General features: G+C 43.6%; 1 protein-coding gene across 6 annotated transcripts in view; it reads left to right on the forward strand.

Annotated features, from left to right (window-relative positions):
- MATN4 (matrilin 4) overlaps positions 1 to 24,639 on the forward strand; it is a 138,455-nt gene that overhangs the window by 56,086 nt on the left and 57,730 nt on the right. For 2 of the 6 annotated variants that reach the window (XM_069951488.1, XM_069951489.1), the window contains one exon: positions 7,615 to 7,716. The exons of the other annotated variants lie outside the window; for them this stretch is intronic. The gene's annotated coding sequence lies outside the window, so the exon portion shown is untranslated. The remainder of the gene's footprint in view (positions 1 to 7,614; positions 7,717 to 24,639) is intronic. 6 annotated transcript variants of the gene reach the window in all.

Consider the following 24,639-nt stretch of genomic DNA (forward strand, 5'->3'; position numbering starts at 1 on the left):
ACCGCCATACTGTTACCGACCAAATCCTGTATACTGAGACCAATATTACCAGTAATACCAGTATATAGGGAGGAAACATAACCGCCACACCACAACCATCACCACCATATTGTTACTGACCAAATCCAGTATACTAAATCACCTCATCCAGTCATATAGAGGTGGCCCCAGCTCTACACAGGCTCTATACACCATATACATTACAGTGCAGATATATCAGGTGACTCACAGGAGACGTCTTTTCTGATCGGAGTTCTTTCCTTTTCATCATCTTCTCCATCCGTCCTGAACCATTATGAGAACTTCTCCGAGCCACGAATCCACAGAATCTGCCAGACAGACATATTAGGCTCCACACTCTGACACCATCCTCATCTCTCTACACACTGCACATCTGTACTGTCCCCTTTACACCCTCATTTAGTGGGTAGCCCTGACTCTGTGACCTCCTAATAATATATGCCCCCCTCTGTGTATTCCCTCTCCCCCTATGTTGCCCCCCCAAATAGATGGCCCCCTCCCTTATAGATGGCCCCCTCTACCCCCTCCCTTATAGATGGCCCCCTCTCTCCTCACCCTCCCTTATGGATGGTCCCCTCTCCCCCCACCCTCCCTTATAGATGGCCCCCTCTCCCCCCACCCTCCCTTATAGATGGTCCCCTTCCCCCCCCCTCCCTTATAAATGGTCCCCTTCCCCCCCCCTCCCTTATAGATGGTCCCCTTCCCCCCCCTCCCTTATAGATGGTCCCCTTCCCCCCCCCTCCCTTATAGATGGTCCCTTCCCCCCCCCTCCCTCCCTTATAGATGGTCCCCTTCCCCCCCCTCCCTTATAGATGGTCCCCTTCCCCCCCCCCTCCCTTATAGATGGTCCCCTTCCCCCCCCCTCCCTTATAGATGGTCCCCTTCCCCCCCCTCCCTTATAGATGGTCCCCTTCCCCCCCCTCCCTTATAGATGGTCCCCTCCTTTCCCCCCACCCTCATAGATGGCCCCCTCTTTCCCCCCACCCTCATAGATGGCCCCCTCCTTTCCCCCCACCCTCATAGATGCCCCCCTCCTTCCCCCCACCCTCATAGATGCCCCCCTCCTTTCCCCCCACCCTCATAGATGGCCCCCTCCTTTCCCCCCACCCTCATAGATGGCCCCCTCCTTTCCCCCCCACCCTCATAGATGCCCCCCTCCTTTCCCCCCACCCTCATAGATGCCCCCCTCCTTCCCCCCCACCCTCATAGATGGCCCCCTCCTTTCCCCCCACCCTCATAGATGGCCCCCTCCTTTCCCCCCACCCTCATAGATGGCCCCCTCCTTTCCCCCCACCCTCATAGATGGTCCCCTTCACCCCCCCTCCTCCCTTATAGATGGCCCCCTCCTTTCCCCCCACCCGTACAGGCTGATAAAAAAAACAAAACTTAACTCACCTGACATCGCGCTCCCACGTTGATTCTCACTCCTCCTGGTCTGTCCCCGGCAGCGCGCGCATCCCAGAACTCCCTGCGCGCCGGAAACCGGAAGTCAGGGCCCAAGGCGCGCAGGGAGTTCTGGGATGCGCGCGCTGCCGGGGGTAAGACGCGACACCCCCGGCAGCCGCGCAGCAGCCGGGGGAAGACGGAGCCCGACTCTTGTGACCGCAAGCAAAACAATGCTTGCGGTCACAAGAGTGATTGATCGGGGGGCCCCGCGGGCCCCCCTTGTGGCGGGCCCGGTCGCGGCGGCGACCCCCGCGACCACGGTGGCTACGCCACTGAACATATAGTATGTCCTATACAGAATGTAACTTTATCCTGATTTAACTATGTCTATCTTAGCGGCACGTTCTCACATACAGAATGTCACATACAAAAGATCCTTGTGTAAAAGGAGGAAGACGCCCCCCCCCCATACCATCCTGTAGTGATCATATCCAAGTGATTTGCTGAGAAGTCCCCTGATCCGACTTCTAAAGAAAACAGCGAGACGTGTGATACGTGGTTTACAGCCATGGGATCCATTACTCAGGACACATCCGTTTACCAGTGTTCCAGCTGAGAACTTAGCACCAAATCCATATTTTACGGCTGTTTAATCTGGACTTACACTTTACTTTTTCCATTAAATGTTCTCTTTTTGGCTAATACATGAAGTGTTTTTCTAATGTGTCCAGCCGCACTCTTCCAGCTCAGAGGGGTCTATTCTGGGCTTCCAAAAATAAAAATAAAAAAGCTATTGGTATTTGGAAGAACCTACTTCCCACATGGTTCCTACGACCTTGTTTTCAGTAGGCACGGCCACAAAATACTCATAAATCAGGCCAAGAACCGAGAAATGTGAGCTGCATCTAACTACAGGTTGTATCTCATATTCTTCATACACTCACTATATTGTAGAATAACTGTAGGGTGGAGTAGACTAATGTTATTGGATTTTCCAGACTATGGAATGTTGGGTTACAATGCCACCATGTACTAATTCTCCCCAGTTCTGTATGTACAAAACCATTGAGGTGCCATGTCTCTTTATGGTGTCTTGGTATAGTGCCTAATTAAAGGGATTCTCTGGGGAAAAATGTTTGTAAATCAACTGGATACAGAAAGTTATATAGATTTGTAATTCACTTCTCTTTACAAATCTTAAGTCTTCCAGTACCTATCAGCAGCTGTATGTCCTGCAGGAAGTGGTGTATTTTTTCCAGTCTGACACAGTGCTCTCTGCTGCCACCTCTGTCCATGTCAGGAACTGTCCAGAGCAGTAGCAAATCCTCATAGAAAACCTCTCCTGCTCTGGACAGTTCCTGACATGGCAGCAGAGAGCACTGTCTCAGACTGGAAAGAATACACCACTTTCTGCTGGACATACAGCAGCTGATAAGTACTGGAAGACTGAAAATGTTTAAATAGAAGTAATTTACAAATCTGTAAAACTTTCTGACACCAGTTGATTTTAAAATAAATAAATAAAAGTACTACGTTGTAGGGTATAACACAGAACATGCCATTATTTTTTTCTCTCCTTGAGGAGAGTTTCATAAAATCCTGTAACAGACATACACAGTACTTGCTCCACTGGAATTTTGGGAAAACAAATATGTAAATGAGCTTAAAGAAAGAAAAAACTTGCTCTCTGATGCCACCTATTGGAAGCCATACCAGACAGCAAGATTTTTTTCTTTACTCTTTATGAATCAAAAAATCATACAGCAATGGGTTTGGTCCACATAGTGTTAGGAGGTATATGCCTTAAAGGGGTAGTCCACCAAAAAAATTTTTCTTTCAAATCAACTGGTGCCATAAAGTGCCCGAGATTTGTAATTCACTTCTATTAAAAAATCTTAAGTCTTCCAGTACTTATCAGCTGCTGTATGCCCAACAGGAAGTTGTATTATTTCCAGGCTGGAGAGCAGGGAAGGTTTTCTATGGGGATTTGCTGCTGCTTTGGACAGTTCCTGACATGGACAGAGGAGGCAACAAAGAGCACTGGGTCAGACAGGAAAGAAAACACCACTTCCTGCTGGACACACAGCAGCTGATAAGTACTGGAAGACTTAAGATTTTTTAATAGAAGTGAATTACAAATCTCTGGCACTTTATGGCACCAGTTGATTTGAAAGAAATTTTTTTTTTGTGGACTACCCCTTTAAGGTCAAGTATGTACCCTTGCCTAATTCTTATGATGGTATGCAAATGTTATTTTTTGTTGTTTTGTTGGTGTGTAAAACGTTAGAAAACCTAGTAAACATGCACATCGCTGTGTTCAGACTGACCTATAGAATGAAGAAAAAAAGTTCTACCGTAAAGTGCATTACATAAACATGGAAGCCCCCCAAAATTTGCGGAATTGCATTTTTTTTTTACTTAAGTTCACCACATAAATGACATTTTGGGGGCTCCGTCATTTATTTTATGGCAGATTGAAAGATGCCATTACAAAGTACACTTGCTCCTGAAAAATACAAGCCTTTACATGGCCCTGTAGATAGAGAAATGAAAAAGTTATGGGCCTTAGAAGGCGATGAGGAAAAAAAAAGAAAACGCAAACGTGACAATTGGCCTGGTCCTTAAGGGGTTAATGTATATATGCCGTTCAGGTACTGTATATACTTTGTTGCACTGTACTGTGTTATTCCCTGTGTATGAATCTTTATTGTCCAATGTCTAATGGACCTGAGGGCCATTGTGAGTGGCAGCGACGCCATTTCCCATCTAAGTAACTTAGCAGCAGGAGGAGTGGTAGAGCTTATTGTTGGTGGTTTGGGCTGCAGGGGGGGGGCATGGGCACCCAAACTGCTCTCATCTGTTCATAAATTGCTGGATGCCAAGTGGCATTGGATCCTCCACTCCTCCAGTGGTTCCCTAATGATGTTCAGCTCTGCAGGTCAGTCCCAGAAATCCGGATTCCCAGGTAAACGCACTATTCAATTGTGTGTGCACCTTTAAGATGCACACACAATTGATAAGGCACTGACAAGCAGCCCGGACTTCCGGCAGACTTCCACAGTCTGTGCCGGTAGACAGCCAAGGGTAGACTGGGCTGTAAGCTTGTTGGAGGAAAGACATGTAGCACTAGAGAGGGAGAGTGCGGTGAAAACTAGTAAGGGGCCTAGAGAACCTATGGTCAATCTATGAGGTCTCTAGACCCTGACAGTGGGAGCACTGGTGGGCTGGAGACTAGAGTAGGATTCAGCTTGTGAGAGTGGAGCCAGGGAAGCCATCACCGCTAGTCCCCCCCCCCCCCCATGTGTTACGAAACTCTTTATGAAACTTAATGGAGACCACATTGCTTGGCTTTCCTAGAAACCAAATCAAAAGAATTCTCTGTAAAAATAATAATATTAATTTAAACATCAGAAACTAACTTAGAATTATGCTAGCGATTTAAAGCGGAGATGGGTATGGCGTTGTCATATAGGGTTAATATAAAGCTTTACGAAAGACTGGACAGTGGAAAGAAGGGAGCAGTGTCTGCGCCAGGTGGAGATGATTATCTGAGGACCGAGCTTTAGAAAAACATCATTTTCCATCGGTTGCTCAAGCAGTGAATCTGTGGACGGCTTCCAAGACATCCAGAATATGCTGAGCTGTACATCTAGCGGAGACGGGTAACGCTACTGTGTGAGCACATTCTTCATATAAGGGGGATATATATATTTATAGTCTACAGTATATTCACTGTTACCTATTCACACCAACCTTCATTTTCATTTCTAGGAAAAACAGCTGGGAAGAAATAGCAAATTTTATATAGTCACAAATTTTTTTTTAAAAAAAATTATGGTATTCTTTTAGTGTAAACAATAGTTTAACGTTTTTCCCTAATATTAAGGTAAAAAAAAAGTATTGATGATGCATTCTATCAATATCTATCCAAAAGAAGGATAAACAATGGCAAAAGTTTGACCGAAACGTAGTTCCAAGATGGTATTCTCCGTGGATACCTTTCCATAAACATGTCAATTGACAGGTTCCTTAACCTTTTCCACACTCAGCTCATTTCCCCCCTTCCTGACCAGACGCCTTTTCGTATATATATATAATTTTTTTTTTACTTTATGCAGATTTGAAAGCTTTAAAGCTTATTCTCATTCGGTTTACTACATTAGTTTTTAAGTAAATTTAATTTTTTTGTCATATTCAAGGAAATGGTAAAGAAAAATGGAAATAAATGCCTGTAAAATCCTTTTTTTTTTAAAATATTGCCCTCCATTTCTATTACAGTCATTTCTATATAAACAATATACCATGTGAGGGGGGATAGAAGTGTATTTTGACCTTTTTTTTTATTTTGTGGAGCTTAAATTTTACTAACGGAGCGGGGGAGGGGCATGGTCTGCATAGCGGGGTCCACAGCACTGTACTCTGACCCAGGAAGTCTCCCTCACCTTCCAAATCATAGCAGATCCACTTCAGGCTGGGGCTGCATGTATGTGCCCACATCTGTCCTGCTCATTTCTTTCTGCTCTCTGCAGTCTCTGTCAGTCCTTGTGTTTCCCATCCTCTCTATTCCTGCTTCTCTATTCTAGCCTGTTGTACTACGCTACTGCATTATGGGGATCTGCAGCTCCATCCTGTATCTAGAAACTGTTGCTGTATTTTCAGGTTTATGCCCAGGGGCGTAGCTAATGTCTCCTGGGCCCTAGTGCGAGAGGTCAACCTGGGCCCCCCCCTCCTTTCATGAACAAGTGATGCTATTGGTATATATATATATATATATATATATATATATATATATATATATATATATATATATATATATATATACATACATATACACCAAGACAGATATTACCAATAACACCAGCATATAGGAAGAGGAAATATCACCATACATATTACCGCCATAGTGTTACTAACCAAATCCTGTATACTGAGACCAATATGACCAGTATATAGGAAGGAAATATTACCGCCACACCACTACCACTACCATCACCACCATATAGTTACTGACCAAATCCAGTATACTAAGACCAATAAAACACAGTACCAGACAATTAACAAATAATTCCACCACATACTTACTAACACCACTACTGACTAATACCACCGCTGCTCCTGAATAACACCACCACATACTGACTAACACCAATGCTGCTACTGACTAACACCACCACGTACTGACTAACACCACAGCGGCTACTGACTAATACCACCACATACTGACTGACCCCACCGCTGCTACTGAATGAGACCCACTGTACACAGATCACTATCACCTCATACAGTCATATAGAGGTGGACGCAGCTCCACACAGGCTCTGTACACCATATACATCACAGTGCAGTTACACTCTCCCCCCCTTATAGATGGCTCTCCCTCTCCCCCCTTATAAATGGCCCCCTCCCCCCCCCTTATAGATGGCCCCCTTCTCCCCCTTATAGATGGCCCCCTCTCCCCCCCTTATGAATGGCCCCCTCTCCCCCCTTATAGATGGCCCCCTCTCCCCCCTTTATAGATGGCCCTCTCTCCCCCCTTTATAGATGGCCCCCCTTCTCCCCCCTTATAGATGGCCCCCTCTCCCCCCTTTATAGATGGCCCCCTCTCCCCCCTTTATAGATGGCCCCATCTCCCCCCCTTATAAATGCCCCCCCATTATAGATGGCCCCCCTCTCCCCCCTTATAGATGGCCCCCTCTCTTCCCCCCTTATAGATGGCCCCCTCTTCTCCCCCTCTTCTCTCCCCCTTATAGATGGCCCCCCAATATGGTAAGACTTAAGATTTTTAAAAGAATTATATTTACAAATCTATATAACTTTCTAAAACCAGTTGATTTGAAAGTACTCCTTTAGCATATGCACGGGGTATTAGTAGATGAGCGAACTTCGAGAGGCTGAAGAAGTTGGATGCAGCTGTCTGGAATGTATGGACACAGCCATAGGCCTATGACTGTATACATGTTTTCCCAGACTCCCTAGGGCTGCATCCAACTTCTTCACTTACCAGTAGGCTTTGGACAAACCAGACCATGCCGGAGGTTTGCTAATCTCTAAAACATTGCCTGATCTCTGATCTCGCCCTGTGTGATATATGGAGAGCGTTGTTGAAATCTATGGGAGACATATTGAACATTTGTACAGTGATTTGTATAGCTAGAATACTGATCGGCAACTTTTTGAGCGTTATTTTTTTTTTCTTTTACTGAATAGCAAACAAATTATCTGAACTGCCACTTGTCCAATTTTCCTCTCATTTGGAGCAGCAGGACGCCTTCCAGAGCCCTCTAACTCGGGACAGGTAATTTCACCAAAGTAAGTGTGAAAATAAAATGAAGTCCAGCACAACCACTTAAAATCAGACACATTCTCACCCAAGAGGCACAGAAAAAAACCCCATTGTATCCTGGGTTAAAGCCAACCAGACAGGGGCGTAGCTAAAGGCTGATGGGCCCTGGTGCAAAATTTTAGCTTGGGGCCCCCCCATCTCACCCGATCAGGCAAAGTCATATCTAACGTTATATCCAATTACTCTAATGTGCCACCATGTTCTAATGCCCTGTCACTGCCTCCACCTCATGTACTGCACTACTGCCCCCTATAATTAATGGACTGTACTGTGTCATTGACTAATCATTGTATTCCAATCTTTGACTCTACAGCTGAAAAACTACAACTCTCACCATGAACTGCCAGTTGGAAACGATGGGGGTTGTAGTGCTGCAACCTGAAGAGCCACATGCTGCAAAACTACAACTCCCATTATAAACTGTCAGCAGGGCACGATGAAGTTTGAACTTCTGCAACCTGGAGAAGTCACCTGATATCACCTGCAGTCCTATGTAACACCACAGATAACAGTGATATCCCTCTGAGAACAGATAATGTAGTAGTCACCTGCAGTCCTATGTAACACCACAGATAACAGTGATATCTCTCTGAGTACAGATAATGTAGTAGTCCCCTGCAGTCCTATGTAACACCACAGATAACACAGTGATATCTCTGAGTACAGATAATGTAGATGTCCCCTGCAGTCCTATGTAACAGCACAGATAACACAGTGATATCTCTGAGTACAGATAATGTAGATGCAGCACAAGCTGGAGCTCAACGCGGTAAAGATACGGCCATAGGACACAGCTTGGGCCGCCAAGGCAGATGTCTGGAGGAGGGGGCGCTGGTACTTGCTGTCATCTGATTAGGTAAGAGGCCCAATCAGATGACAGCATGTGCCAGCGGGCGCAGCGGGACAGATTAGCGCAGTGCTTCCCAACCTTTTCCACCTCGGGGCACCCCTACTAAATGATGTTCTACAAAATAAGAAAATCGTCATACAGGGACTCACCGGTGATGTCTTCTTTGATCTGAGGCGTCACTTTCCCTTTTCCTCTTCATCCGGCCCAGTCCTCCAAGATGATTCCTTCCAGATACGTTTCATCCCCTTAGAACCTGCGAGACAAACAATTTAGGCTACGCACATTTCTAGCAACTTCCTTCCCTTCCTCCCTCCTGTAGGCTCCCATAGTAACTGCACTGTTTGGTGTAATGTGCAGTAAAGTGAGTAGGAATGTGGGATGCCCCCTGTATGTAGGATTCCCTGCTGTGCCCCCTGTATGTAGGATTCCCTGCTGTGCCCCCATGAGCTAATAATGCCCCCAGAGGTGCCCCCATACAATAATAATGCCCCCAGAGGTGCCCTCATGAGCTAATTATGCCCCCAGAGGTGCCCCCATGAACAAATAATGGCCCCAGAGGTGCCCTCATGAGCTAATAATGCCCCCAGAGGTGCCCTCATGAGCTAATAATGCCCCCAGAGGTGCCCCCATGGACTAATAATGCCCCCAGAGGTGCCCCCATGAACTAATAATGCCCCCAGAGGTGCCCCCATGAGCTAATAATGCGCCCAGAGGTGCCCCCATGAGCTAATAATGCCCCCAGAGGTGGCCCCCATGAACTAATAATGCCCCCAGAGGTGCCCCCATGAACTAATAATGCCTCCAGAGGTGCCCCCATGAACTAATAATGCCCCCAGAGTTGCTCCCTATAACCTAATAACGCCCCCAGATGTGCCCCCATGAGCTAATAATGCCCCCAGAGGTGCCCCCATGAACTAATAATGCCCCCAGAGGTGCCCCCATGAGCTAATAATGCGCCCAGAGGTGCCCCCATGAGCTAATAATGCCCCCAGAGGTGGCCCCCATGAACTAATAATGCCCCCAGAGGTGCTCCCATGAACTAATAATGCCCCCAGAGGTGCCCCCATGAGCTAATAGTGCCCCCAGAGGTGCCCCATGAACTAATAATGCCCCCAGAGGTGCCCCCATATACTAAGAATGCCCCAAGAGGTGCCCCCATACAATAATAATGCCCCCAGAGGTGCCCCCATACAGCCCCCAGAGGTGCCCCCATACAATAATAATGCCCCCAGAGGTGCCCCCATATACTAATAATGCCCCCAGAGGTGCCCCCATACAATAATAATGCCCCCAGAGGTGCCCCCATATACTAATAATGCCCCCAGAGGTGCCCCCATGAACTAATAATGCCCCCATGAACTAATAACGCCCCCAGAGGTGCCCCTAAAAAAACAAACATCCTACTCACCTAATCCGCGCTATGTGGCTGCAGGCAGCAGCTCTCCTCCTCCTCTTCGGGCTCCATCTTGCGAGCCGCAGGGACGGGACTTCCGGCAGACGTGATGACGTCACATCATCACGCCTGCCGGAGAGGTCACGGTCCGGCCTCCCATAGGCTGCTGGCATGAAGTGCCGGCAGCCTATGGGAGAGAATACAGGAGGAGGACGCTGACAGGTCCTTCTCCTGTATTCTGATCGCTTTAATGTTCCGCCCGCTCACTGTGCGGGCGGAACATCAAAGCGATCTGTGCATCCCGAGAAGCTGCGCGCCCGCAGCTTCTCGGGATGCTTAAGGTGACAGTGTCACAAGTGGCAAGGGGGGCCGTGCGGGCCCCCCTAGCGTAGGGGCCCGGTCGCCATGGCGACCCCGGCGACCCCTATAGCTACGCCACTGCAACCAGAATACAGACACAGCTCTAGCTCCTTTTTTTAACTGTACTTTACTTTATGTCTTAAAGGGGTCACTCAGTGCTACAAAAACATGGCCACTTTTGCCCCGCTCTTGTCTCCAGGTCAGGTGTGGTTTGCAATTAAGCTCCATTTACTTCAATGGAATTGAGTTTCAAACCCCACCCAATCTGGAGACAAGAGAGGGGGAAAAGTGGCCATGTTTTTGTAGTGCTTGATAACCCCTTTAAGACATAACCATGATGCGGACACTATTTAAACTCGTGTGTCCAATGTGGCAATGACCTTTACGGCATAGTATCCATATGTGTCTGAATAAGGGACCACATGAATCAGGCTGTGAAAGGTGGAGATACCCTCTACCACATGTAACCTTGGACTAGTGTTGGCATTAAAGGAGAAGTCTGTCCATTTTTTAGATCTGGCAGCCGGCAGGGGCGACACCCACCGGGCTCCAGGATCTCCGGCGCTGACGCATCATGGTTCGGCTGATGGACTTACCGCTCAGCCAGTCAGTTACTGTGGCAGGTCACTGCTCCAGTCACTGATTGGCTGAGCGGCCAGTTTATTATCTGGGACAGGCATGACGTCATCGCTAGAGATAAGCAAACTTTTGAAAAGTTCGTTCCGACCGGATTTTTTTGAAAAGTTCGGTTCGACCGAATTATGGATTTCTTCGGATTTCATAGTTTAAAGCATCTATATGGTATGGGGGTAGTGTATTTGGTTGAATTTAGGGCTCTACATGTCAGTAACATCATTATCTTTTCAATATCAATTTTTTTTTTAGACTTCAATATTGACCATTACATGGTCTATGCAGGAAATTCACCATTACAGAGTCTATGCAGGAAAAAGGTCACAAATGCAGTGAAGGAGCAGTCTCTCCACTACACTTTCGCAAGTGTCCAACTATAGTACTTGTATATCTGTATAGCACATTTTTTTAGAGTTTTATTCTACACACAAGGTATATATTTGTGCCTCAGGAAAACACCTATGTCATATACACTCTTCCAAGGGTCCAACTATAGTACTTGTATAGCTGTATAGCACGTTTTTGTTCTGTGCACCCTTTGCTCTCCTATGCCTAATCTAACTACCTATCTATCTTTCGCCTTCTCTATTTTTCTCTTTCAATCACTAGATGTTTTTCCTTTTCAAAAAAATTCGGAGCGGACTTCCAAAAATACGAATCCGACCGGACTTGGACTTTTGGAAAAATCCGAAGTTGGATCTTATACCTATGAGCAGATGCCTAACAGCATATGTTGTGACTTATAAACATATGGATATGATGCTCAGCCATGACTACAAACACTCAGGTCCAAATCGCATCAGTATTATGGTGATGTTTTTACAAGATATACAATAACATCAAAAGTAGAGCTGAGGCTATTGTCTTTATCCTGGTTAAAATATTGTACTCCCCCCACCCCCAAAGGTCATAAAAGACCATGGGGGAGGGGGGTGTCATTGTGGCATACATTTTTTTTTATTATTGCTGATCTCCCTAGTAGAATACAGCTCATGCTGCCACTCTACAGAGCTGACCTGGGTCTAGCTTCTGCGAATACCTGCTACTTTAGAGGAGCGAATCAGGCCCTAAATTCAAAGCAAAGCGAATTCCCTCCAATTTGTTAAAGTGTCGCTATCGTCATAACTTTCAAAATCTAAATCAGCAGATGTGATATAAAGCAAGTTTGCAATTTACATTCTTTTTTTTTTCTTTTAGTTATCATGGAGAACACGGCACTTCCTGTTTTTTGACTTTTTTTTCTCAGAAAACAGAAAGTCCTGTTCATCCCAGGCCATCTGAGCGCTCACAGAGAGAAGGCAGTCATGTGACTGATGGACACATTGAGCCGTGACTCTCTGTACTGGCCGGAATTCCTGTGTTTTTTTTTTTTAACATCTTTATTTTTTCCTTTTAAAAAGCATATAACAACCATAACATACTTATATAATTCACAATATTAGAAGTAACGTCACATTCCAGTATGCTATCATAATTCAGTATAAAATCTCCCCATAGTCCCCCCTACCTACCCCTCTCCCTCATAACCCACAACCCCTCCAACCCCCTCCCCCCGATCGAGTGGACTGACTTCCGATAAAGCAGAAAGAAAAGAAAGAAAAAAAAAATATATTATTTATATATATATATATATATATATATATATATTCATTAAATGACACTTTTTTCCTATTTCTAGAATCTCTCAGTGTTTCATTTAATAAACAGTGATATATTTTCCTTAACTCTCCCCTCTTTCTACCTGTGCACTTATCAAGCGTGTCCATTATTACGTAATTTTCCTCATAAAACAAATCCTTATTATCAGTGTGTTTCACCGCTTGACTAAGGGTGGTATTACACAAAGCGATTTTTTTCAATTAACGATTAACGATAAACGATCTCCAACGATCGCAATAGTGGTTGCCTAATAATCGTTCGTTTTACTACACGGAAAGATTATCGGTTGAATTGGAGCAACAAAGTTCAAGAACACTCCCCTTTCAATTTGCGAATGAACAGGGAACGGCTAACGACATCTTATTCAAACGAACGATGTGCGAACGATGTGTAAAAGACAAACGATAAAAATAGATCCAAAACCTATTAAACGACCAACGACCAATCGTTCGTCGTTTAATCGTTGTCTACTATTACACTTAAAGATAATCGTTCAAATACGACCGATTGAACGATTATTCGAACGATAATCGCTTCGTGTAATACCACCCTAAGCTAAACATAATTAAAGTCCGACCCTCTTCCAATGTTATAGTCCGCACATAACCGTTCCAGGGAAACAAGCTGTCCCCCATGGAACATCTGCGATACTAGCTTCAATCCTTTACGGGTCCAAAAACTATAATCTAAGTGTTTCCCTTTATCAAATTTGTGATTACCCCACAATGGGGTGAACTTAGTGCTATAATGTATATCACATAAACCTTTGACTTTATTCCATGTGTTAATCCATTGTTTCATTTTTGAAATATTTATCCTCCCATCCAGTGGTCTTATTGCTATCTCAATTAGTTCCATTAGTGAATCTAACTTTGTGTTACTATGTTTTAATATATAGTAACACAAAGTTAGATTCACTAACGGAATTACTGTGTTTAGTCTGTTTTTTTAAACCAGCACATCTGTCAGAAAATCTGCCTTCAGGAGACTGGACCTGGATTTCTGGTAAGTTCAGCTTTGTTTTACAGCAGAATAACAACAAAAAAATAATGAATGTATGTGGCAAACTTGCTTTATTTCACATCTACTGTTAATTTAGATTTTGAAAGTTATAACGACAGTGACACTTTAAGGAAATTCAGAAAAACCAAAATGGCGTCTGCACATGCTGTCTGGAGCGATACTGGGCGGGAGAAAGGGATTAAAGGAGAAGTCCAGTGAAAATTTTTATTAAAGTATTATATTGCCCCACCAAAGTTATACAAATCCCCAATATACACTTATTACGGGAAATGCACATAAAGTGCTTTTTTCCCTGCACTTACTACTGCATCAAGGCTTCACTTCCTGGATAACATGGTGATGTCACTTCCTGGATAAAATGGTGATGTCACGACCCGACTCCCAGAGCTGTGCGGGCTGTGGCTGCTGGAGAGGATGATGGCAGAGGGATGCTCAGTGTCCCTCTAGTGCCCTGTGTCCCTCAGTCTCCCTCTGCCATCATCCTCTCCAGCAGCCACAGCCCGCGCAGCTCTGGGAGTCGGGTCGTGACATCGCTATTTTATCCAGGAAGTGACATCACCATGTTATCCAGGAAGTGAAGCCTTGATGCAATAGTAATTGCAGGGAAAAAAACACTTTATAAGCATTTCACAAAGTAAGTGTATATTGGGGATTTGTATAATTTTTGAGGGGCAATACAATACTTTAATAAAAATTTTTGCTGGACTTCTCCTTTAACCTTAATCCCTAATGCCCGTTCAATCAGCTGCCGGCCCCTCTGTGATGTCAGCACATCTCCCTCTATATAAGGCCCTTCGGTAACGGAGGCGTCCAGTCAGCTGTGTGTGGAGGAGAGAGCAGGATGGCAGCAGGCAGTTAGAGCAGAGCAGGGAGAGATATAGGGACAGAGAGGATAGGATACTTTTAGGGTATGTTCACACTGAGTAAATGTGGCGGAATTCCCTCCTGCCTCAGTGTCCCATAGTTTGTCTATGAGAGGGCTTGTACGCCTCCGCTCCAACTGCTCTCCACGCAAAACTGTGATGGTGGGATGGTAATATACAGTACCCTGCCTTTCCTCTGAAGAGAAACAGATCGCTGATCTCAGGGAGACCTGCCAAACGATAACACTGCCGGCTGCTAATGAAAGTGCTCAATGCAGTAAAATCCTAGGTGCATTGCCCCCTGGGAAACATGAATATGCAAAAGAAGAGCCCGTGGAGCCTCATTGAAACACAGGACTAGCCAGATATCCCTCCGGGAAGGACTCAGCCATTGGGGGGCTCCTCAAGGGAAACTAACAAAACCACCATATTAAGTTGCCCTATAAGTCAATGTAAAGACAAGGGAAAAACCAAGTCCAGGTATCCATCCACATACAGCTGTTTCGGGGTGTTGCCCCTCATCAGTGTGGAGCAGGATTCTGGCTAGGTGGGAGCAATGCTTAGTAGAGCCATAAGAGAAACAGATTACTGATCTCAGGGAGACCAGCCAAACGATAATACTGCCAGCTGCTAGTTAAAGCGCTCAATGCAGTGAAATCCTAGGTGCATTGCCCCCTGGGAAACATGAATATGCAAAAGAAGAGCCCGTGAAGCCTCATTTAAACTACATCATTACAAAAACTACATCATTTAAAAAAAAAAAAAATTTTAACTTACTTTTTATTTTGCTTACAGAATTGTAGTGAGATTTGGGACACCAGAAATAAACAGCTTTATGTAGGCTACTACTGTTCTATACTAAATATAAGGCCATTGGAAGGAAAGATCATAGGATGAAGGATAGTGATTTCTTGCACAAGGACTGGGTTACAAAGGTTCTCTGTGATATACACTGCAATATCTGGATGTCAGTTGACACTGTATATAATGTACTTCCCTTTGGGAGACATGATTGCATAGAATCTAACTGCAGACCACATGAGATGAGATCCGCTCTTCCTAGATATTTTTGTGCAGCTCCTATTAACTTGCGTTACACAAGACCTGTTTACTTAGGAGATCCAGAATTTCAGAAAACCACATACAACCCTCTTCAAACATCAAACGTGAGGTCTCGGGAAACCACACTGCCCAAGTAGCCGAAAGGCTTAAATATAAGTGTATTTAGATTGTATCAAATAAGATTTGGAATACGTAACACAAACAAGAGCGGGCCGGAGTTTACCTGCAAGGATTTCATATTTAGATGCAATGTCAAACATGTAATTGTGCCATATTTCTCCTTACATGAACTTCTGTTCCATATACCAATTATATTAAAGAGAGTAATGTTTGACTAGTAAACAGCCAGGTTAGGATAGATTTAAAGGATATGAACACCTTGAATAGCTTCACCCAGCCCATGCTGTGTAAGGATAGCATTGTAACTGTAACAGTAATCAGGGATGCACAGCACATCAGTGTATATATGGGAGTCAGGACTTCTGTCAAGATGACAGGAGTCCCTGTTATCTATGTAGTTTCCATGTTACCATACCCTAGGGCGCTATGAAAACTACATGCTGATCAGGAGGTATACACTATACACCTTCTACTTATTGAATACTTGCTGGTCCAGGTATAGCGAATTTAAGGAGTTATATGGCAATGAATATCAACCCCTTGTAAAATAAGGAGCTGGAACGGAGAAAATACTTACCTGCTCCCCACTCCTGTCTGTGCACAGACCAAGATCAGCCCTCTACGGTTCATATAGTAATTGCTAGAGCACTGCAGACAGAAAACTAAGTGGTCACTAGAAGTTGCAGAAAAAGATGCTGATCCGGAGCAGGGAAAAGGTGAGTATTTTTTAATTTTACAGGTTAGATGCCTGACCAATCAACAACTAGAATTACATAAAGTAATCTGTCCCCACCCCCTTAAGACCATTAATGTTGAAGCTAGCCAGGAGACATGAGCATATGGAAACCCATTTTGTGGTTATGGTTGGTCTATACATTATAGGTGAATAGGGCTAGATCACAGCTACCCATGACAAAGAGTACGTACCATAAGAATATTTATACTGGTTCTTATTTTTTTAGTGTTGCAAAAAAAAACAACAATAAATCATACTCACTTTCCCTGATCCCGCTGCTGTCCTTTTGATGGCTCCCAGCGCCTGGTGCTCTCTGCTTTTTCTTGCTTCTGATGATGTGCCTACCCTGCAGAAACTACCTGTTCAACCAACCTCTTACCACAACAACCAGTGGTTGGCGGAGCAGGCATATCAAGCAGTGTTGGCACAACCTCGGAAGCAGGAAGAAGCAGATGAGAAACTAAAATCATAATGTGAAAAAAATTTTGAAAACCCAACAATCTTAGTAAATGTGAGCCAAGAAGTGCTGTAGGCTCAAATCTACACGTACTGGAAGCAGATTTGGTACGCTTGCCCCTCTTAGTGAATTTGGCTGGGGAAATGCAGGTGGGGCCTAATTTAAGACCAGCGCCAGTCTTCATAAATCCCCCCCCCCCATAATGACTTTAGATGGGCCCAACTCAAATATATATTTGAGTCTTTGACATTTGACTGAAGAAGTTGGATGCAACCCTAGGGAGTCCTGGAAAACATGGATACAGCTATAGGCCCTAGGGCTGCATCCAACTTGGGCAGCCGCAGGGAATTAAATGCTGAGTGTTCAGGTTTGGAGAACGTTGACAACCCCAGTTTGACAGGTCCGCTCAACATGTCTATATGTTTATGGGTATGGGGAGAGCGGGAAGAGATAGCTTAGTATTTGGTCAACAACTATCGAAGTTGTATGGTCACCTTTACCATCACCAGGACTATTTAGTAAACATTGTTGATTTCCACCCTTCATTAACATAGAGGACTCATATTTATGGTATATGCAATTTGTTTAGTTACACAAGCCTTAATAGTTTGTATTACTTTGAATAGTCTCTCCTTGGCGCCATCGTTATTCATAGAAGCAGATGGAGCTCCAGGCAACTCCATTGCTTTTCCAAAGCTAGAAGTTACTCTAAACACTTACTCAACAAAAAAAAAGCAGCATTGTACTCATTCCCAAATCCAATCCCCTAGCTCCAATATCATTACTCTCCCTCCAACTCACAATGCTGTTCTGTAGTCGGTCTCCATTAATCTTTCCCACCAGTTAGGAACAGTAGTCACGTTTATAGTCTAAGGGCTAAATGAAGAAGAAAAAAGACTTTTCCAGGAGAGCGAGAATTCCACATTCTCCATCACAACCATCTAGACAAAACACTGGTTGATTTTTATTTGGCTGGGAGGCAAAGGAAGTTTACATTGAGTGCACAGAACATTTCCAAGATGGTCTCATTTTCAAGCAAATAGCTTAGTGGGAGATCAAGTTGTAGAGTGAGCAGTAAAGTTTACAATGTTTATTGACATGTTCTACGGTGTAATTGTATCCATGGTGTTCTCGGAGAAAATCCGGATTGCCTTCGGACTCCATGGCCTGGTTTACACAGTGAACGTTAACTGGAGGCATAAAGACGTCTTTGACTGGAGACCATGTGCTGGTCGCTGAAGGAAATATTACACATAATTAGTATTTCGACAGAAAGTGTTGACTGAGGAAGTCAACGTGTTTGTCCATAGAGTTACCTGGAGCTATAAATACATATAAGATTACGTCACAAGGTCTTGTATGTATTTATAGTGCCAAGGACATCACGTTTTTGTTGTTTAAAGTAAGTTTTTATTTATTTTACAAGTTTTAACCTATTCCGTATTTGATGCAAAGTCTTAAGATATTGGTATGGATAAATGTACCAGTAGGACACAACATCCAAATGTATACGGGATTAGAGGTTATATGGCCACTATCTTCTTACTATGTTGTGTTAGATCCATCATGTTTGGTCTAGGTATGGTATCTGAACAGGTGAGGTCCTGTTCACATCACATTGTGTCACTGTGAATAGCATGAACACTGGGAAAGCATATTGGCCTGTTGGCATCTGTCACATGTATACATTTAGTGCTGCCAATGTCCGTTTATGGACACTAGCATTGAAGGTTCCTTCAGAAATGCGGGGATCTTCTTCTACAAGGATACCCATAGAGTGTCATGTATATGCCAGCAGTATCATTATTCTGAATGAAACTTGGAAGAAGAAGAGGAGGGCTGACTGGCTTCCCCAAGGAAGTTACAATATATATAAGGTATACCACAGGCTTCCTTCTAAGACTAGGCAAAGAGTAATAATAGTGGGTAGACATGTGTAATCTGCCCCAAACTCTGCCTCTTGGAGAACCCAACCATGAAGACCATCCCTTCCTAAGTGACAGGGAAAGTGGAACTGAAAAATTGGAAAGTGAAGTCAACTAGCCGGGTCAGTAACTGGAAGCCACATAGTTTACTAAGCAGCAAACAGAAGATAACTGGATACAGCCCAGGGGTCAATAGCCAGAAGAGAACCAGAAGACAGAGGGTCATAAAGATATAGCCCAATGTTGAAGCCAGGGGGTCACAGGTGACAATGCAAAATCAGCACAAAAAAAAAAAAAGGTTGAAAATGATCCAAGTAGAGGGTCAGAAACACAGAGGTCCAATAATAGTTTAAAATACTAGTGACATTAAAGGCGAAACAATCACAGGCACCTGCCATAGGCAGGAACATTATTTCTATAGCCTGTGCATGCAAGAATGAGACGTCAATGATGGCTCTAATAGGCACGGTGTCCTGAAGCAATGATTGCCTAAATGGCACCAGTAAGGGCGGTAGTCTTCAGGATGGTGTAACACCGTACGCCACCAAGCTAGAAGTGGTGGGAAGGAAGGAACATGCATGATCAGCGCTAGAGCGTACAGAGGTAAGAATGTGACCCACTGCTTGCCTTTACAGTGGAATATGTTGCAGCCTTTTGTTCATGATTTCTTCACAATGTATCTACCTCAAAAGGCAAAAATGTGATGGGTGGGAGGGAGAGAACAATAAACAATGGAGGGCAGTGCCTTGTGTGATACAGTAATAGTAGTAGCAGCCTATAGGCCCACATGTGATAGGCAGGGGCCTCACCATATTGCTCCTTGGGCTTTTTGCATATCATCCCAGATTTAAGGTACCATAAACATGGAGAGGGCTGCCAGCTAGAAGGTCAAGCAACCAGGATACTACCAAAAAAGACAATGTAGATCATGCAAATGCAGTTATCTAAAATATTAAACTCCTGCTTGGGCTCTGTTCCTATAAATTTTGGCCCTACCAGGGGAAGGATATCTCCAAGTATCTGTTAGATGGTAGTGAAAGGAAACTCATTGACATAGATACTCTGGGCTGCAAGATCTCAGTGTATGCATGTATGTATGGACTTTCCCGATCAGTCAGATCATCAGGCAATAGTCCTTACAGTATTTATCAATTGCTGAAAAGAGGCACTACAGACCATCTTAGTAAAAAAAAAAAAAGTGGCTATAAGTGCTTAAGGTTAAGTCAGGATAACCAAGGGTCAACATTTGGTAGACAGCACAAGAAAAGTGAAGAAATACAAGGCTTTACCTGAGATGTAGACTGATGAAGAAGGGGTATCCAAAAAGCATAAATCCAAAAGGGCAAAGCAAAAATGAATTTGGGATATGTAAAATTCCTAACTTATATTAGGATGGGAGAGATCCAGTATAAAACGGAAGAGCAATGAGATGGTGGAAGCAGATGGCCAACCACAGGGAGCAGGACAATGGTGCTGTACCATGGGAAGAAAGTCACACCCTGTTCAAAAGGTAGATTAAAAATCTCAGATTAAAGCTATGTTCAAAAATTTTTTAATATGAATAAATTAAAGAATGTAACAGCGGTGTGAACATAGCCCAAAAGTGCCTTCCGCAATATTTTGCAATGTATTCTTACATAAGCCAGAAATGCTAACATAAATGCATGTATTAGAGATGAGCGATTTTTGGAGTCCAAACCGGAACATTCGTCATTAGATTATCGGTGGCTGAAGAAGTTGGAAGCAGCCCTAGGGAGTCCTGGAAAACATGGATACAACCATAGGCCAACGCAGAATCCGTGTTTTCCAGGCAGCCTTAGGACTGCACCCAACTTCTGCAGCCATGGCTAACCAAATGTCGTATTTGAGATTCACTCATCTCTAGTATGGATATTGTAATGAATCACCACATTCATAGGGCTAAAATCATTTCTAGATTGCAGTTTTTATATTATATTTTACATTTATAGCTCATATAAATTATTGTAAAGTTCAAGACTCAAAAAATTCTAGTAGAAATAATAATAATACTAAAGGGTGGAGCAGAGATTGTGTGTTGGAGATAGGACTTGTCTGCTGGGAATATTTCACATCATACTGTGACGGAATAATAAACAGAGAATAGACAGGCTTGGAATTTATAGGTTCACTGCAGGAAAGGGATTGGAGGCAGTAACTAGTTAGTAAAAGTAGTAAGCGTGACTATTGTGGCTCCCTATGTAACCGTAAAGGTAAATGAGGTAAAAGCATAGTACATAATAAAAGCTGTGCTTAGACTCTACTGGAGCATCTTCTCTACTGATTCTCAAAAATTAAATATAACAATATTTACAATATAGAAAGAAATTGTAGGGGAAAGTAATCGGATGCTTCCAAATATCTACCTCGATGCTACCACATTGTAATTTGAATGCTTGTGTCAGGAGTCTGCGCCTGCTAGCGCCTCTGGCACCTGACACAAGTGTGCGGCGGTAGTGGAGCACAGGAACGCACTGATGGCTTCCCTAGTAACCAGCTCCACTGGTCTTTAAGGGAAGTGCCAACAGCGTCCCTGGTTGCTAGCGCCGGGGTTGAGGCCACGTTGCTCCCTAGCTGCGTCACTCAGCTATATAGTTATTATGCTGACTGGCAGACAGCACTGCCAGTCAGCTCTGGATGTGTTGCAGGGGGCTGAAGTCTCTGCCCCAATCAGGGTCCTATAAACTGCCACACCAATCGTTCCTGGTTACCTGCTATAAAGCCTTCATTTGGAGAGCCTATGCTAGCGTTTATTCTCACTGACTGTAACCCTGTGTTACCTGGACCTTGGTTTTGTATCTTTGACCCTTCCTCTGCCTTCTGACTCTGTACTTCGTAGATCGTTTGTTGCCGACCCTGTTTGCTTACGTTGCTTCTATTGTGTTTTGTCTGTACTGTCCTTGTCTTGTGTTTTTGCACCTAGCCAGTGTAGCTTGGCCGGCCTGTTAAGGAGTCGTTGGCGCAGTTGGCGGGAACAGCGTCAGGGTCTCACACTGTCCTTGGGTCTGTGTGTCACCGACTAGTCATCACAGTTTGTGGGACTATGGTGATCATAGGCCTCTATAAGCTTCGAACATTTCGACATTAAAAGTTTATTCATTCTCCTTCTTGGGTAAACTGTTACGGCATAGATTATGTGTTGTGCTGTGATTGGCCAGACAGCTACCAGAAAAAGTAGTGCCAGTGGTGGCAAAAACATTCCCTTGTGCCATCAACGTGATATTTGGGTTGGAACGTTGAACTTTTGGAACTTGGGAATAACCAAAGGATTCAACTGGTCCCAAACAAAACTTTTTCCTTCCTTGTTTCTGAGTCTTCCATGGTGGTTTTCTCTTTGTCCTTCCCCTATAGAGCTGGGACTGGTGAAGCATCTGGGTAACAGTTGTGTGCACAGTCTCTCTTATCTCAGTGATGGAACTCCTCCGGTTATCTTACCTCTGTTGGTGGCCTCTCTCGATAGCATTCTCCCTATTATTTCCTGCTGGGAGTCAATACTAAGTTATGTCTCGTAGAATTATTTTCTTTCTGAAAGTATGTGCCTATTCTCTGAAGTTTCTTTAGATTTCTTACTTGGGACTGAATATTGATCCTTTGTTTTGGAGAAATTACATTGTATATGTGTATATAGTAGAAAAGCGTAGAAAAGCGTCCAATAGGACCCTAATAGTGTGTCAGACTGGAAAGAATACACCACTTCTATCTTGTCTACTTTTTTGGCTATTATGTGATGTACACCTGATAACTTGCCTGCCTTATAAAATATTGTTTAAAAATAATAATAATAATAATAATAATAATAATAATAATAATAATAATAATAATAATAATAAATAATAATAATAAGTAATAGAATAAATCTCACAATTCTAATTTATTTTTCTCAAAACTAAAAATAGGAAGGCAGTATAAAATCATTGTCCCCACAAATCCCACTCCCACTGCAATTGTGAATGGTGGAAACGTCTCCTCCGCATTATGTACGTATAAGTGTCTATCAAAGTAAAAAAAAATGTAATTTAATGCAAAACCCAAAGGTCTGTGAAAATATGTATAAATGCCAAAGATATTAATAAGCTGTTTATGCACAACAAATATTTGAGTGGCTTGTGGCTCTTTACAGCGTTTGCTTCCATAATCTTTGGGTGGTTGGGGGTTTTCAAAATCCCAAAAATAGTAGATTTATTTTTAATGTGGATATAACATAAAACATTGAAAACACTAGCATGAAACACTGAGAAAGCCATAGAATAGCATACAGCAACACTTCACTCAATCTACAGAACAATATGTAGTGTAAGTGTAGAAGGCAATTATGAGCGGCCTTCAAATGATTGCAAGTAAGCTTCACTGTCCCATAAAATATAGGATGGGGATTGTAAGTAGGCCTGACTGTCCCATAGAATATAGGAATGGAATTGTAAGTAGGCCTGACTGTCCCATAGAATATAGGAATGGGATGGTAAGTAGGCCTGACTCTCCCATAGAATATATGATTGGCATTGTAAGTAGGCCTGACTGTCCCATGCAATATAGGAATAGGATGTAAGTAGGCCTGACTGTCCCATAGAATATAGGAATGGGAATGTAAGTAGGCCTGACTGTCCCATAGAATATAGGAATGGGAATGTAAGTAGGCCTGACTGTCCCATACAATATAGGAATAGGATGTAAGTAGGCCTGGCTGTCCCATACAATATAGGAATAGGATGTAAGAAGGCCTGGCTGTCCCATACAATATAGGAATAGGATGTAAGTAGGCCTGACTGTCCCATACAATATAGGAATAGGATGTAAGTAGGCCTGACTGTCCCATAGAATATAGGAATGGGATGGTAAGTAGGCCTGACTGTCCCATGCAATATAGGAATGGGATGGTAAGTAGGCCTGACTGTCCCATAGAATATATGATTGGCATTGTAAGTAGGCCTGACTGTCCCATGCAATATAGGAATGGGATGGTAAGTAGGCCTGACTGTCCCATAGAATATAGGAATGGGAATGTAAGTAGGCCTGACTGTCCCATGCAATATAGGAATAGGATGTAAGTAGGCCTGACTGTCCCATAGAATATAGGAATGGGAATGTAAGTAGGCCTGACTGTCCCATAGAATATAGGAATGGGAATGTAAGTAGGCCTGATTGTCCCATAGAATATAGGAGTGCATGGTGGCGCATTTCACTCCCTGGCTCACAGCGATCTCTCTCTAGGCTGCTCTATGATTAGTCTATGGGGCTTTCTAGATGTAGATGACAGCAGGTAAGTGCAGGGTGCAGCTACATATTGCTCCTTCTGATCAGTTGGGGTCTCCGGTCTTTTTTGATGACAGGTAACACTTTAATTTGTGATGTCTATACAGGATTGCAGAAAACAGCTAGGTATAGGCTATGTTCCCACATCTTTTTTAGGTGAAAAACAGCCATTTTTCACTGCCCTTATTCATGAACATGACCATTAAAATGGCCTTAAAAAGGCATTGCGGGAACGTAGCCTCACACTGTAAAAATTATGTCCATCTTACATAATAACGGTTGCAGAATTAACGGACATTATTTAAAAAAATAATGCACAATGCAACCCGTTGTTATTATGACATAGTGTGAACCTAGCCCAGGACATGTACAAATGACAGCCATCTTTCATAACAATGGTCGCCGTTTGCATAAATAACGACCGTTATTTTTTTTTTAAATAACTGCAGTTATTTTTAAATAGTACATGTTATTTCCACAATGACAGCAGTTGTTAAAAAAAGATGGGCGTCATTTTTACATAGTGTGAGTCTAACCATA

This window comes from Dendropsophus ebraccatus, chromosome 14, assembly GCF_027789765.1.
Source record: "Dendropsophus ebraccatus isolate aDenEbr1 chromosome 14, aDenEbr1.pat, whole genome shotgun sequence".
NCBI lineage: Eukaryota > Metazoa > Chordata > Amphibia > Anura > Hylidae > Dendropsophus > Dendropsophus ebraccatus.